General features: G+C 42.6%; 1 pseudogene; it reads right to left on the bottom strand.

The window, feature by feature from the left end:
* Nucleotides 1–16025: 16025 nt before the first annotated feature.
* Nucleotides 16026–16968, bottom strand: LOC141147500 (olfactory receptor 1G1-like; annotated as a pseudogene).
* Between the last annotated feature and the right edge of the window lie 546 nt (nucleotides 16969–17514).

Raw genomic sequence — 17514 nt, 5'->3', positions numbered from 1 at the left:
GGAGAGGGGTAAGGAAGAAAGGCGAGGTAGGGTGAGAAGGGGGGAGGGGGAGAGAATGTACCCCCTTGGGGAAAGAGAAACAGTGGTGACAGTTCATTCTTGAACTTATGTCCTCCTTCAATTATTCTGTACCCACCCACAACAGCCCAGAAGCCCCAACACTTCCCCACCACCACTGCGGCCTCCTCTTCCTTTCTTGAACACGCCGGAACGCCTCAAGGTAGGCTTAAGACAGCAAAGAAATCCTGGTGCCTTTGAGACTTCACATTCAAATCATGAGTGTCTGTACTGCAATGTTTCATCGCCCCTCTGCCTTGGAAGAGCGGAAATCCAACATTGATGGCGGGATCCTGGCATATCTAGTCCTGTATCTTTGTAAGACCATGTAACAGTTGCATCGATTGGATCGGACCACGAGACAGCACTTTTCAGCATGGTGAAGGAAAGTCCAGGAAAGTCTTATTCATGACACATTTATCTCAAGAAATAACTTGGTGGTCGCTGCTTCTTCAGGTGGGGTCGGGCGGGCCTCCAGACAGTCGTGCATGAATACAAAAAGAGAGAGGAGAACGTTAGTGTACAGATATTGGAGAAATGCTGGACAGGAGCAGAGTGTTGGCCATTAAGACTGAATACTTATAAAGGGTGTAATGTGGATGAGTAGAGTGGGTTCCCCACAGGGTACAGATTCTGAGCAACAGCCAGTATCATCCATGGCCCTTGATGGTAGGGATAGTCAATACTGTCTGTTATTGCCAGGTCCCTGGGTTCACCACACCTGCTCACGGGGCTCAGGTTAAAGTAATAGGTAGACTAGGGGTGGTGGAATTACATTAAGACATAAAACTGGATGTCCAGGGATACTTTAGTTAAAATATGGTACTTGCGGGCAGACAAAGTCTTTTTTAAACAAAAATGATATGACTGATGTCTTAGTTACATTATCTTGAGAAGATAGATGATAGAAATCAAAGGAAAAAACTCAGAGAGCATAATATTAAAGAAGAAAAAGGAATGGAAGAGAGGTGAGTAATGAAAATGAACAGGAAAAATAGTGGAAATGAAAAAAAAGAACAAAAAACGAAAAAACTACAGATTGAACGCTGCTCCAACCAAGACTGTTAAAGAGCCTTGAATCTGTATATAAAAAAAATGAATACATTGGTTAAAAAAACATAATAAAAAAAAATAAAAAACAAAAAAAAACAAAACAAATGTTTTTCTTAAAAAAAACCTTCTCTCCCATTAACAGTATTTTTGCAGGTCAGGTACACAGATATTAACAACAAAAGGGAGAGACAAATAATAAAAAAAAAAAAAAAAAAATGATTAAAACTTTTGGAATTTAGGTAAACCTGACTGCACTTTATTGCTAAAAATTGAAGAGGCTTATCCCTGGAACAAGAAAAATATAGTTCTAGGGTCCTCTCTTAAATGTGCCCCCCTTCCTGCCCAGGCCAATTTCCAGCTATCAGTGTTCTCACACTTTGAATGACAATTGCTCAGTCATGCTACACTGTACCCAAACCAATTTTTTATTATTATTTTATTCCCACAAATAGAGCTTTCTTTTGTTGATATTTGATCACTGCTGGGGTTTTTATTTTTCACGCAACAAATAAAAAAAGACTGAACATTTTGGAAAAAAAAAAGCTAGCAAAAGTATCAAGGGGTACAGGGTTTTTGTTGTTGTTGTTGTTTTCCTAAAAGCATTACATTTAATTCATTTGCTGTGCCCCAGAACCTGTACTGTGCCCCCTGGAATCCAGTATTGTGCACACCTAGAAGTAAGATGAAAGACTGTGTATAGTCAACATGGTAACAAAAAAAAATGGGGGGGGGGGTGGCCTGGGAAGGGATATATATAGATAAGGGCATCCTTATTTATGTACACGATGAAACAAAGGTAGCCATTTGGCACTCCCACAAGGGGGGTATCAAAGAGCCCAAGAGAACTGGGAGACTGCAGATAGGGGTTGAACGGCAAGGGCAAGCCAAGGGGCCAGCCCAATGGGAGGTTTCCATTGTGTGTGGAGAGAGGCTGTGGAGTGAAACTAGAAAAAGATGGGAACTAGGAGTACAAAAAGGATGGAGAATTAGAGAACAGAAGGGCTGGGGAGCCTGGAGAGGGGTAAGGAAGAAAGGCGAGGTAGGGTGAGAAGGGGGGAGGGGGAGAGAATGTACCCCCTTGGGGAAAGAGAAACAGTGGTGACAGTTCATTCTTGAACTTATGTCCTCCTTCAATTATTCTGTACCCACCCACAACAGCCCAGAAGCCCCAACACTTCCCCACCACCACTGCGGCCTCCTCTTCCTTTCTTGAACACGCCGGAACGCCTCAAGGTAGGCTTAAGAAAGCAAAGAAATCCTGGTGCCTTTGAGACTTCACATTCAAATCATGAGTGTCTGTACTGCAATGTTTCATCGCCCCTCTGCCTTGGAAGAGCGGAAATCCAACATTGATGGCGGGATCCTGGTATATCTAGTCCTGTATCTTTGTAAGACCATGTAACAGTTGCATCGATTGGATCGGACCACGAGACAGCACTTTTCAGCATGGTGAAGGAAAGTCCAGGAAAGTCTTATTCATGACACATTTATCTCAAGAAATAACTTGGTGGTCGCTGCTTCTTCAGGTGGGGTCAGGCGGGCCTCCAGACAGTCGTGCATGAATACAAAAAGAGAGAGGAGAACGTTAGTGTACAGATATTGGAGAAATGCTGGACAGGAGCAGAGTGTTGGCCATTAAGACTGAATACTTATAAAGGGTGTAATGTGGATGAGTAGAGTGGGTTCCCCACAGGGTACAGATTCTGAGCAACAGCCAGTATCATCCATGGCCCTTGATGGTAGGGATAGTCAATACTGTCTGTTATTGCCAGGTCCCTGGGTTCACCACACCTGCTCACGGGGCTCAGGTTAAAGTAATAGGTAGACTAGGGGTGGTGGAATTACATTAAGACATAAAACTGGATGTCCAGGGATACTTTAGTTAAAATATGGTACTTGCGGGCAGACAAAGTCTTTTTTAAACAAAAATGATATGACTGATGTCTTAGTTACATTATCTTGAGAAGATAGATGATAGAAATCAAAGGAAAAAACTCAGAGAGCATAATATTAAAGAAGAAAAAGGAATGGAAGAGAGGTGAGTAATGAAAATGAACAGGAAAAATAGTGGAAATGAAAAAAAAGAACAAAAAACGAAAAAACTACAGATTGAACGCTGCTCCAACCAAGACTGTTAAAGAGCCTTGAATCTGTATATAAAAAAAATGAATACATTGGTTAAAAAAACATAATAAAAAAAAATAAAAAACAAAAAAAAACAAAACAAATGTTTTTCTTAAAAAAAACCTTCTCTCCCATTAACAGTATTTTTGCAGGTCAGGTACACAGATATTAACAACAAAAGGGAGAGACAAATAATAAAAAAAAAAAAAAAAAAATGATTAAAACTTTTGGAATTTAGGTAAACCTGACTGCACTTTATTGCTAAAAATTGAAGAGGCTTATCCCTGGAACAAGAAAAATATAGTTCTAGGGTCCTCTCTTAAATGTGCCCCCCTTCCTGCCCAGGCCAATTTCCAGCTATCAGTGTTCTCACACTTTGAATGACAATTGCTCAGTCATGCTACACTGTACCCAAACCAATTTTTTATTATTATTTTATTCCCACAAATAGAGCTTTCTTTTGTTGATATTTGATCACTGCTGGGGTTTTTATTTTTCACGCAACAAATAAAAAAAGACTGAACATTTTGGAAAAAAAAAAGCTAGCAAAAGTATCAAGGGGTACAGGGTTTTTGTTGTTGTTGTTGTTTTCCTAAAAGCATTACATTTAATTCATTTGCTGTGCCCCAGAACCTGTACTGTGCCCCCTGGAATCCAGTATTGTGCACACCTAGAAGTAAGATGAAAGACTGTGTATAGTCAACATGGTAACAAAAAAAAATGGGGGGGGGGTGGCCTGGGAAGGGATATATATAGATAAGGGCATCCTTATTTATGTACACGATGAAACAAAGGTAGCCATTTGGCACTCCCACAAGGGGGGTATCAAAGAGCCCAAGAGAACTGGGAGACTGCAGATAGGGGTTGAACGGCAAGGGCAAGCCAAGGGGCCAGCCCAATGGGAGGTTTCCATTGTGTGTGGAGAGAGGCTGTGGAGTGAAACTAGAAAAAGATGGGAACTAGGAGTACAAAAAGGATGGAGAATTAGAGAACAGAAGGGCTGGGGAGCCTGGAGAGGGGTAAGGAAGAAAGGCGAGGTAGGGTGAGAAGGGGGGAGGGGGAGAGAATGTACCCCCTTGGGGAAAGAGAAACAGTGGTGACAGACCCAAGGTCTCAGAGTAGAGGGTGCACATATGGGTGATTATGTACCTTGTTCAGTAGAACCGCTTCCATTTTAGTGTGGATCATTGCTTGGGTTACACGATGTTTCGGCACAATAACTTATTTCACCTTGCCTCTGTGTGCTGGAAGGAGAGAAGGAGAGAGGCGGGCGGTCACGTGACTGCACAGCTGAGCTCTGTAATAAGGTATTGCGCTGCATCATTTTTATAAAACAAAGACATTAAGCAATATAGCTGCATATAACAGAGGGGAGGGGTGAGTAGGAGATCAGCACAGACTCTCAAGCTGAAAGGCAGGGAGGGAGGGGGAGAGGGAGAGAGAGAGACTGCAGGCTGACAGAGGCACATAAACTGACCACGGTATCATGAATCAGCAGCCATGATTGCCGTTATCAGCGCAGACAGGGGGACACTGGAACAGGCAGGATCAACCAGGCATTTTACATCATAGAGAGGGACATATGACTCCACACAAGCACTATGCTGTATAACAGGTTTTAAAAGAACATGATTTTTTTTTTTTTAGGGTTACAACCACTTTAACCGCTTCAGCCCCGGAAGATTTTACCCCCTTCCTGACCAGAGCACTTTTTGCAATTTGGCACTGCGTCGCTTTAACTGAAAATTGCGCAGTCGTGCGAGGCTGCACACAAATAACAACAAAATTGACGTCCTTTTTTTCCCACAAATAGAGATTTCTTTTAGTGGTATTTGATCACCTCTGCGGTTATTTTTTGTGCTATAAACAAAAAAAAAGAGCGACAATTTTTAAAAAAATGCATTATTTTTTACAATCATAAATATCCCCCCAAAATATATATAAAAAAAACATTTTTTTTCCTCAATTTAGGCCGATACGTCTTTTTCTACATATTTTTGGTAAAAAAAAAATCACAATAAGCGTATAGTGATTGGTTTGCGCAAAAGTTATAGCGTCTACAAAATAGGGGATAGATTTATGGCATTTTTATACTAGTAATGGCGGCGATCTGCAATTTTTAGCGGGACTGCGGCAGACACATCGAACACTTTTGACACATTTTTGGGTCGATTGACAATTATACAGCGATCGGTGCTATAAAAATGCACTGATTACTGTATAAATGTCACTGGCTTGGAAGGGGTTAACACTAGGGGGCGATTAAAGGGTTAAGTGTGTTCCCTGTGTGTGTGTTCTAACTGTGGGGGATGGGACTGACTATAGGAGATGAGAAATCATGGTTCCTAGCTCGTAGGAACTCATGATCTCTCTCTCTCCTCTCCTCACAGAACTGGAATGTATGTGTTTACACACACACATCCCTGTTCTGCCTCTCATGCCCGCTATCGCTCATGGCCAGCAGTCATCGCAGCCACCGGTCACGAGCACTTTTTTTTACTGGTAATCGTGGCGATCTGTGATTTTTATCGGGACTGCGACATTATGGTGGACACATTGTACAACTTTGACACATTTTTGGGACCATTGGCATTTTTACAGTGATCAGTGTTATAAAAATGCATTGAGTACTGTAAAAAATGTCTGGGAATGGCTTAACACTGGGGGGGCGATCAAGGGGTTAATTGTGTTCCCTAGTGTGTGTTATAACTGAAGGGGGAAGAGCACTGTATAGGGGAGGAGACAGATCGCTGTTCATACTCTGTATGAACAGCGATCTGTCACTTCTCCCCTCAGAGAACCGGATACTTTGTGTTTACACACACAGATCCCGGTTCTCCGTGTGCCCCGAGCGATCGCGGGAGCCCGGCGGTGATCGCGACCACCGGGCACTTGCATCGGCTCCGTGGGTGAGCAGGGGGGGCGCGCGCCCCTAGTGGCCACAGGACGAAGTGGCGTTACATAACGTTGTTTCGCCCAGCCGTGCCATTCTGCCGCGCTACAACTGCGGCAGCTGGTCAGCAAGTGGTTAAGGATTCCATATCTACTTTCCTCTTGTTTTCACAATTTATTTTTCTTTTTTCTCATTTTTAGTTGGTGTTGATGAAAGCTGTACAATGAAGCCCAGTCCTGTGTCTGAACTGCAGTATACAGGAGCACAAGGAGTTGAACAACATCAAGGACCACCACAGAACACTTATGATGAGTCAATTCTGATGACTGATAATGATGATGATGGATCTCCCCTTTACCATTTAAGAGGAACCACCCGAAGCAAACCATCTGGAGCAAAATATGACACAGATTCACTCTTCTCGGATATCTATACTTCCCGAAAGCGTCCTAATTACAATCCATGTGCTTACGACCATGAAACTTCTTCTTCTTTAAAGAAGAAAAACAGTTTTGAGGAGCAGGAACCTAAGAAAATATGGTTAGAAGCGAAACCCATCAATGTATCTGATGATACCCCAAACACAGCTAGTTGGATGGACAATCAGATAAGAGTGCTGAATGACACAGGTTCAGCGTTTTTTGCACGGCTCAGTGAATTGAACGACTCGTGGCGGCGTTTCCAAAGAGCAGTACAGAACCCGCAAAGTGAAATCCAACAACTGTTAAGTAAAACTCACACACAAGCGGAAGAGCTTAAAGAAAAAAACATTGTAATACTCAACCTGAGAAAGGAAGTGCGTCGTCTACAAAGTGAAATAGAGGAGAAGCAGAGGACAATAGAGGAGAAAGATAAGTTCATAGAGAAACTGAAAGGCAACAGAGATAGACCAGTTGACAAAACACAAGAAGGAAGAGACAGACTAGAACATCCAGCAGGAACGCTAGAGGAGATAATACAAGAAAAGGAGAAGGCAATAATGCAGCTTTGTGTTGAGATCCAAAACCTACGGGAGAAACCTCAAGATCAGGAGAAATCAGAGGAGTTACAAGGACCTCTCAGAAAACGACGAGGAGCCAAGAAATGGACTAGTGAAGATTTGAAGAATGAACAAGATGGAGGTCTGGATGCACATAGTACCAGTGATCCTGAGACAATGGAAAGCCATTCCACCATAGAGGACCTGTGGCAGAGGATAGCTGAACTGGAGAGCAGGTTAAAACATTTGGAATACACGACAGACAGTCAGAGACAAGAACTGGATAAATATAGACAGACAGTAAAGGAACAATCCTCCAAGCTAAAAGGGTATGAAGAATTAGTGGACTCTTTGCTCAATAAAACTGAGGATATTAAACAAATATGATGCCAATAACAAAATAAGCTGAAGGGATGGCTTGGATCTGTGAACACCGGTATTGTGAATATTTTACCTCCATTTTATTACAGCCCAGCACTGGACAAAACATGGAACATTTCCCACCATTGCCATCAAGAGTGCTGAGTTCATGCCTGAATGTTAACAAGAATATTTTAGCAACCTATATTGGTATTTTAAAGATCCACTTAGCCTAAAATTGATAATTCATGGTGCTTAATTGTACTGTAAAGTGTAGGAAATGTAAATAACACATGGGATTTTTTTCTAATTAATTTAGACATGATAAGCTAACTTTTTAAAACTTTTAAAAGACCTTTTAGTTGAACTTTCAGCAGTTGCTTGTCTTCCACATTCATGTCATCGAAGAAAGACTGCAGTATATTTTGCAATGCTTACATCGTACTGAGATAGAACTGCAAGGTTTATTTGATGTTTTTTGTGATGCCATATTTTTATGGTTATATTACATATATGATACACACAGATATAAAGGATCCCCCACTATTTGTACGTCACAGTTGTCAGGAATCCAAAGCTGGAATATCATATGACCGATCTGGGCAGGCTGGGAACCATTAGAGAGAAACAGAGACGTCAGGCGTTGGGTGATATTGAAATGTTTATTGTTAGAGATCGACCAAAGACAGCAATGCAGCAAATATTGGAGCCGAGTGCAACAAAATAGCAACCGAATACAATACAGAAATTAGAACTTCAACTCAAAGAATATACAAGCTAAATTAAAAAAATTGTGCAAGGGTATTGGGTGAGGATAGGTAGGCAGGAGAAGATCTGGAACATGCTAATGCCGTGTACACACGACCGGACTTTCCGGCAGAAAAGGTCCGACGGAATCATTCCGTCGGACATTCCGATCGTGTGTGGGCTTCATCTGACTTTTTCTTTCTAAAATTCTGACAGACCTAGAAATAGAACATGTTTCAAATCTTTCCGACGGACTCAATCCCTACCGGGAAAACCATTTGTCTGTATGCTAGTCCGACAGACCAAAAACGACGCAAGGGCAGCTATTGGCTACTGGCTATTGAACTTCCTTTTTCTAGTCCCGTCGTACGTCATCGCGTTGTAAACGAACGGACTTTGGTGTGATCATGTGTAGGCAAGTCCGTTTCAGCGGAACTCCATCGGAACTCCGTCGGAGAGACCGTCAGAGTCTACTCTGACGGAAAGTCCGGTCGGGTGTACGCGGCATAAGGAGAATACACGATTACAACATAAAGAGCAGCACAGGCTGAGTGATAAGTACCCTGCCTAGGTATGTGACTGTTGGAGAGGTGAAGTTAAAAATATTTTCAGGACTCAGATGCAGGAGTGCATTAGAGAGATGGAAGACTGTTGGGATGTCCATTTCTTCAGAATCAATAATACTCATAATCCATAAGAGGTGCATCCTTGATATTAGGAGAATCAAAAGGGTTCCATTTGCTGATGTCCACCTGGTTTTCCACGCCTCTGGGTCGAGAAGTAGACTGGTAACCCAACCTTTAAGATCTGAAAGCAGGTTTGATTCCAACCAGAGAAGGTTTAAAAACAGCTTGGGTACCAGTCAGGGCCTGGCGTCGGAGACAATCACAGTACCAGAGATAACATTACTGAAATTTGAACAAGAGCTTTAAATGTTCACTGTGTCACCGACAGAGGATCCTGCTTTGATCAATGTCTAAATGGTGATGGTTCTCCACTTGGAGCCACCGGCCCAACATTTCTTATTAGTATTAATCTAGCGGATAAATGCCCCCCAGCCCAGTCCTCCACTGATTCCAGTGGATTTCAATGCACAGCAAATTTTGACAAAATGTTTTGATTTTCTCTTATAAGTAATACAGGATTAAAGCATAAAGGGGGACCAAGACAGCACAGGCTGAGTGATAAGTACCCTGCCTAGGTATGTGACTGTTGGAGAGGTGAAGTTAAAAATATTTTCAGGAATCAAATGCAGGAGTGCATTAGAGAGATGGATGACTGTTGGGATGTCCATTTCTTCAGAATCAATAATACTCATAATCCATAAGAGGTACATCCTTGATATTAGGGGAATCCAAAGGGTTCCATTTGCTGATGTCCACCTGGTTTTCCGCGCCTCAGGGTCGAAAAGTAGACTGGTAACCCAACCTTTAAGATCTGTAAGCAGGTTTGATTCCAACCAGAGAAGGTTAAAAAAACAACTTGGGTACCAATCAGGGCCTGGCTTCGGAGCCCATCACAGTACCAGGAATACCGCTACTGAAGTTTGAACAAGAGCTTTCTGTCACTGTTTCACTGGCAGAAGATCCCGCTTTGATCAATGTCTAAATGGTGATGGTTCTTATTAGTACTAACCTGGCAGACAAATGTCCCCCCCCCCCCAGCCCAGTCTTCCATTGATTCCAGTGCATTTCAATGCACAGCAAATTTTGGCAAAATGTCTTGATTTTCTCTTAAAAGTCAGTGCGGTGAATAATGTATTGTTGGTGGAAATGTGTACTGATTGCTCGCTACTCCATTGCTTTCCATTTACCTGTATTTTGGAGTAATATGGATATACTCCTCTACTGGATGTTCAGCACCCAATTCCCTTTATTTTTCCTTATATTGCTCACATATATATAGGTATGCAAAGGTGGAATTAATTTACTGTGTGCAGGAAGGGAAACTGCCATCAGATGGTACTATGGGAAGATGTTTGGTGCCTGGTAGTAGTTTCCCTCCCTAATTTCCTTAGGGAAGTACCTGCCTATTCCATTCATATAATTTGTTTTAGGTTTTGCTTTTTTTCATGGTTGTTGCACCCAGTGTTGGGACAAGGTAATCTACAGCCCAGGGCGAACATGCGAAATTGTGCATCTCCTACCCCCCCCCCCAACAAATAATTGTGCACTAATCTGCATGCTTACTAGCTAAGCATAAATTCCCTCTCTTCCCAGGTAAAAATCTGCCCCCCTGCTAAAATACCCCCTCGCAGCACAAATCTTTGCCGCCCCATCCCCCCCAACACAAATCCCCCCAAAAACATTTCCCCCCTTATACCACAAATCATCATTTCATGAAATTTCCCCTCTGAACACAAATCCCCACCACTCCAAATCCCCCTTTACCTAGCACAAATTCCCCTCTCCCAATCCCCTGTCCTAGCACAACCCCCCCCCAGTACAAATACCCCCCAATCATCCCTACTAGCACAATGTCCCCACAAACAAATTTCCCCTTCTAGCACACATCCCCTTCCCCCACTACCATATCACCTTTTCTAGCACAAACTCCCCAAATCTCTCCTCCTAACACAAATCCTCTTCCCCCCTCACAACTCAGATGCCCCCAAATCACCCCACCTAGCACACCTTCCCAAACTTTCCCTCCTAGAACTATTTTTACTGCCTCCTGCCCCTCCAAATACCCCTTCCCAATACAAATTTGATCCCAAAGCCCCTCGTGGTGCCCCCACCTCACATGATTTCACAGTGCCCAGGGCAGCCCCTGTCCCGGACCTGGTTGTACCAAGAATCCTTATTGGAAAACAACAGTATAATCTCAGCATTATCAATGAGTATGGTTGGGATCATGGACCCTTCTTGCAGTCTGTGCGCTGGGTGGTGGTATGCTTGGAGAGTGCACAGCTGACCTGGTACAAGGAAGCACAGAGATGAGAATCTCAGAAAGAATGGAATTTACAGGAATGGTGGGAGTATAATGCAGCACTGGGTGCTAGTCTTACAGACAAGCAGGACATAGACTACTCACATCACTGGGGATGCTGGTCTCACAGGCAGACAGGAGTATCTTAACAGCAGTCGGATGCTGAGCTTACAGGAACACAGAGGGAACAATATGTATGAGATGCATAGAATTGTACAGGGGTCCCAGGGTATGCAGGAACCCAGGATACAGTTGGGGTGCACGAGGATTCAATAAAGATGCGGAAACAGGAAAGTCCTGACTGCCGTACTCTGTAGAAAAGGCATCTTTATTAGAAAAATAGTTTAAAATCCAACATTACAGTCAAATTCAAGACGTGAACACGACAGGGATCAATGGCTAACGCGTTTCACATTGTTTGATGCTTACTCATAGCAATAAGGATACCTATTGTTACTGAGAGGGGAAACCCAGCCTGCCCACACATGCAACAAAGGTATGGGCCCTTCACAGGGCCAAGGCGCAGAGTCAAAGGAGTCACCTGGTCTTCTCCAGAGCTCCGGAAGGCTGGAGGCAGTCCCCAAGTTGCAGTTCTCTGACTCTCCCAAGCAAGCAGCTACTGGAGAAACTAAGGGATGATAAGAAGGTAAGAATCCCATGCAGCACTAAGGCACAGGTATCACCGGACAATAAGGAGTACAGCCCAAGCTGACGAGTTTGCATGCAAAAACACACAAACACTGGAAACAGGTGCACAGGGACACACAGGACAACTAGAAGTAAGTAAGCAATGCAAATAGACAAACAGGAATCTCTAGAAGCAGGTAGAGATGCACAGGGACAACAAACAGGAAACACGCTAAAAATACACTTGGGGACACTGAAGCCGAAAACAGAGTAGAAATACACTGGGTTGCACTAAAGCAGACTGCAGACACAGGTGATGATACTGAAACTCCCAGTGGAATCCAGAGATTTAGGAAGGCTGAAAGCTAGTAAAGGAAATCAGAGGCACAAATACACTGGAATGCTAAAAGGACAAAACAGGTGCAAGGATACAGCTTGCAAGCAGGGACATACTGCAGGTCACCAGGAACAGGTTGGAAGACATTGAGAACACAGGGGGTACAGAATCATTTTGGAACACTGGGAGATGCTATCAGACACTAGCAATGGGAATCCAGACAGGAATATTGGGGACACTATGAGTTTTTTCGGAAAGTAGAACACTAGGAGTTTAGGGTTCACTTGGAGTCTTTACAGGAAGCCAGGGACACAAGTAGTCTTGGGGTCAGGAGGAATGATCTCTCGGAAACCCAGGGGAAACTTGACATCTTCTCCACTAGGAAATGTTGGGGGACACTAGTAATCTTCTCCTCTAGGAAACATGGAAGACACTAGGAAATATGGGGACACAGGAAACATGGGGGACACTGGGAAACTGGGAAATCCTGGGGGACATTGGAAATATTCTCTGCTACAAAACAGTATGAGACATGAAAGGAAATAGTAGGTATTCTGGATGACCACCTGTCTATTAGGAACACCACCAGGGCCCTCAGATATCTGGAGACACCGAATGAAACGAGAGGCAGGTTGTGCATTCGTAAAATGTCTGCCTTTATTAGGTGTGTTACAGTTTATATATGGTTCAACATACCAATAGAAAGAGGGGAGGGAGGATTGGTTAGTAAATTATGTATTTGTATAGAAATATATAGTTATATGGTTATACAAGTCAGTGACCCTTTAAGATACATTATCATGAGTTAACACGGGTCAACAGGCCATCTGGTTATGAGTCATAAGTCATGCATCCTGTCCCATGGCCTACAGAACAGAGAACAGGAAACGACAAACCAACCCACAATGATATATATAGAGCACAGTGCTTGTGCAAGCATTTTTCTAAGCATTCTTTTATAGATGCAGATTTAAGCTATCTTGTATACTGAAATGGCAGAGCATATCGAAGCATATCAAAGCATATCAATCACAATGGTTTTGGGAATATTATTACAGGGGACACTAGGAATTTTCTCCTCTAGGAAACATAGGGGACACTCGGAATCTTCTCAGCTAGGAAATGTTGGGGGACACTAATAATCTTCTGCTCTAAGAAACATTAGGAATCTTCCCTGCTAGGAAACATGAGGGACACTAGGAATCTTCTCCAGTAGGAAATACTGGAGGACACTAGTAATCATCTCTGCTAGAAAACAATGTGAGACACTAGGAATCTTCTCTGCTTGGAAACTTGAGGGACACAAGGAATGTTCTCCGCTTGGAAACATGGGGGAGATTTAAAATCTTCTTCACTAAGAAATGTTGGGGACACTAGGACACTAGTAATCTTCACCTATAGGAAAAATGGAGGACACTAGGGAACATGGGGGACACAGGAAACATGGGGGGCACTAGGAAATGCTGGGGGACACTGGAAATCTTTCCGCTAGAAAAAATTATGAGTCACTAGGAATCTTCTCTGATAGGAAACATGGGGGACACTAGGAATTTTCTCCTCTAGGAAGCATAGGGGACTCTCGGAATCTTCTCAACTAGGAAATGTTGGGGGACACTAGGAATCTTCTTGCCCTGAAACACCAAACTGACACTACCATAAAAATGAATGGTTGCACTACACTAACGCTGCACTATCACTATGTTCACACTACACTAACACTCTAAACTCACAATAGAATCACAATAGCCAATATCAGATGTTCGAGAGTTCTGGCTTGAACTGAACCGGGGGGGGGGGGGGGGGGATGGATGTCCCATCTCTAGCTTTAGGCTGCATTTACATTTGGCTTTTTGGGATCTCGGGCAGAATCATTGCAATTTTGCCGTTAACTCAAATCACACTGCAATCGAAAAATGCATGTTCGGGTGCCATTCACTTTCATGTGGTTTTTCTGCAACTATCAAGTATAAATCATGCCAAAAGCGCAATGCACTAAGCTTATCGCCCAAAAAGGAACAGGAGCTTTAATTTTGCCCAAGATCCCAAAATGCCAAATGTGAGTGGAGCCTTACTGCTAGGGAATGGAAACAGGCTGGTTCCTATCAAGGCCTGGCATCAGAATGAAAAGCAGTCCCAGATATTCTTCTACCAAAACACACAATGTGATCATTTGCTGAGGTTCTAACTGGTTGCTTTAGGTTAAAGAACTATTCACATTGGGTTTTGTTTTCCTGAATAAACCTGTCCGTGTTAGAAAAAATAAAAATAAATGTACATTTTTTTGCAGCTAAAAAATAATGCATTTATTATTTTTTTATAACGGACCTGTAAAGCATTGCCCCCACCATCAGCAGACCATGGGTGTAATGCTATGGTCTTGCGTCTGTGTATCTCTCTGGCCATACCTCAGATACAGCCAGGCACATAGGGATCATTTACACTTACTTCAGCTTTAGCACACATTAATGGCTAATTTACACTTGCTTCAAAACAGGGCTTCGGACAGGCTTTGTTAAAGTTCTCTGAACGCAAGTCAAAGCCTCTGTCACTAAATAAAATGGTTAGCTTACAGTCCTGTTTACACCTTGCTTTTGCTTTGCTTCGGCTACACTTTAAAAATGATACCCTATGTAGCTTTAGTGGTGCTTCAAAGCGTCTTCAAAGCCTCCAAAGAAGTCTATGGCAAAGCTCTCTTGAAGCCTCATTGAAGCCCCATAAAGACTCACCAAAGCCCCATGGAGCCTCACCAAAACCTCAGCAAAGCCTCATTGAAGCCCCACCAAAGCCCCACCAAAACCCCAACAAAGCCTCATTAAAGCCTCACAAAGCCTCACAAAGCCCCACCAAAGCCCCACCAAAGGCTCATCAAAGCCTCACCGAAGCCCCACCAAAGCCTCACCGAAGCCTCACCGAAGCCCCACAAAAGCCTCATCAAAGCCTCATCGAAGAACCAAGCTAAAGCAAGGTTTAAACAGGACTGTAAGCTAACCATTTATTTAGTGACAGGGGCTTTGACTGGCGTTCAGAGAGCTTTAACAAAGCGTGTCTGAAGCCATGTTTTGAAGCAAGTGTAAACTAGCCCTTACACTCTGACAGGAAGACTTAATGAACTACTACAGTGCTCAACAGTGCAGTGGTGGTTCATTGAGAACTACAAGCCGTCAGCAGCAAAAGGCTGTCACACCTTGTAGTTTTCTGATTCACAAAACACTGTGAATAGATGATGCAGCCAGGTGGGAGGAGGCCCACACGGTTGTGTTTTCTGCAGATTGTGACAGCTAATGGGAGGGAGAAGATTCCCCACTAGCTATCAGACCAGGGGGTGCGGGGGGAGTGGGGGCTGGTGTATCTGTAACATGTTACATGTTACACCTGTTAGTACCTCTATAGGGTTACAGTGGGAAGGCGCCACCAACACCCAAAGCTCAATTTTTCTGCACCTGTTACTTCTATCCAAAGTCTGCAAAAGAGACACCAGACTTTATCCCAAAAATCTCTAACCTTGTTCCCAGTGCACTAAATTGTGGCCTCATCATACAGACTGGTTCTCCAAGCCGTTGTTTACCAAATAAAGAAAGCTTGCAGGGAAAAATTCATTTTTTGCCTTTATAAATGTCAGTTTTGCTGCAGCAGGTTCTATACATGGTACAGATGTGCCACTTTACAGGCAGACTAAGGGGACCCCCCAGGCACTCTATTCAAAGGAATTGTGTTTGTTTTATTTTAAGCATCATTAAATAACTGCTCATTTAAAAATGATATTTTTTACAAACTTTTTTTAAAATTATTATTCCAAACAACAAATTTTCTATTTTTCATTGATTTTTTTCATGGGTATAACATGTAACATGTTACAAAAAGGTGAACGTATCCTTTCGATAAGGGTTGATCCAATTCCACTTTAAATTGACTAACAACTTTTAGGATCTGGATATGGATGTCAAGATTTGCCTTATAGCTGCATTAATCTCTTGGTTTCTCAGGGTGTAAATAAAGGGGTTCACTAGTGAGGTGATAACCATATAAAGCAGTGATAGACTTTTGTTCATGACCAACCATATAGGCCAACATTATGGTGGTAAAGTATGTAGACACGACTCCCAGGTGGGAGCTACAGGTGGAGAAAGCTTTCTTTTTACCCTTGGATGATGAGATCCTAGTGATGGCTCTGATGATGAACCCATAAGTAGATATGATCACAAGGAGAGGGAACAAAGTGGGTGCAGGTGAAATAGAAGACATAGCCAGTTCTACGGTGGAAGTGTCAGAGCAAGACAGCTTCAGTATTGGAATAAGGTCACAATACAAATGGTCAATAATATTGTCTCTACAAAAACTCAAAGTTGTCACAAAACTTAAAGCAATGGACATAACTAGGGTTGACATGGCCCAGCAGACAATGATCAGACAAATACACAATCCAGAACCCATAATCATTGTGTAATGAAGAGGTTTGCAGATGGCCAGAAATCTATCATAGGACATGGCTGCGAGGAGAAAACTTTCTGTGGCTAGAAACACGCCACATAGGAAAAACTGTGAGAGGCAGCCAATAAGAGAAAAATAAGTGCCGTTTCTAAGTAAGATGTGGAGCATGGGAGGAACAGTGGTGGTGGTAAGCAAGATCTCCGACAGTGACAGATTGGAGAGGAGCACATACATAGGAGAACGAGAAAGTTTCGAGAAAAACACCAACAAGATGATCAAGAGGTTGCAAGTTACAGTAATAGCGTAGGTGACCGTGAACAAGTGGAAGAGGGTAAGTCTGTAGCTTTGGTGGATCCTGAACCCCACAACAAATAACTTAATAGCCAATGACCTGTTCTGATTGTCCGGCAAGCGTTGGAGTCCAAATTCTTCCATGTCTTCAATAAATTTAAAAAAAAACACATTTTACTTAAACATATTTATTACTAATTTGAGCAATACAGAGAATGTGACCTGGCACAACCACAAGGACAAACCTCCCTCCCCAATGTACATATATAAAAACAGGGAAGAAAAAAGTGGGACTTTAAATGAGGGGTGTCATTGCTTTCAGATATTGCATAGGGTGCAATTTTGAAGCGTGACATGTTAGGTGTCAATTTACTCGGCGTAACATTATCTTTCACAATATATGTAATTCATTAGTTGAATACATAGGAACAATTCATGAAATACATCATCTATTATAATGGTCATGGAGAAAAAACCTTAATGCAAAAGGGCTGACATAAACATATATGTAAAATCTATACATACACATAATGGATAGATAATAAATACATAAAATATGCAAAAATATAAAGAAAGTAATGGGCCAATTCATATAAAATGATAGATGGTCTGCCAGACTTGTCAAAGGCAACCTGGGAAACTCTACGCGTTTCATGGCTCTTGACCACTCATCAGGAGTTGGCTGCAATA

The sequence above is a fragment of the Aquarana catesbeiana genome, linkage group LG06, assembly GCF_042186555.1.
Source record: "Aquarana catesbeiana isolate 2022-GZ linkage group LG06, ASM4218655v1, whole genome shotgun sequence".
Taxonomy (NCBI): domain Eukaryota; kingdom Metazoa; phylum Chordata; class Amphibia; order Anura; family Ranidae; genus Aquarana; species Aquarana catesbeiana.
This window is presented reverse-complemented; position numbering and strand designations above follow the sequence as displayed.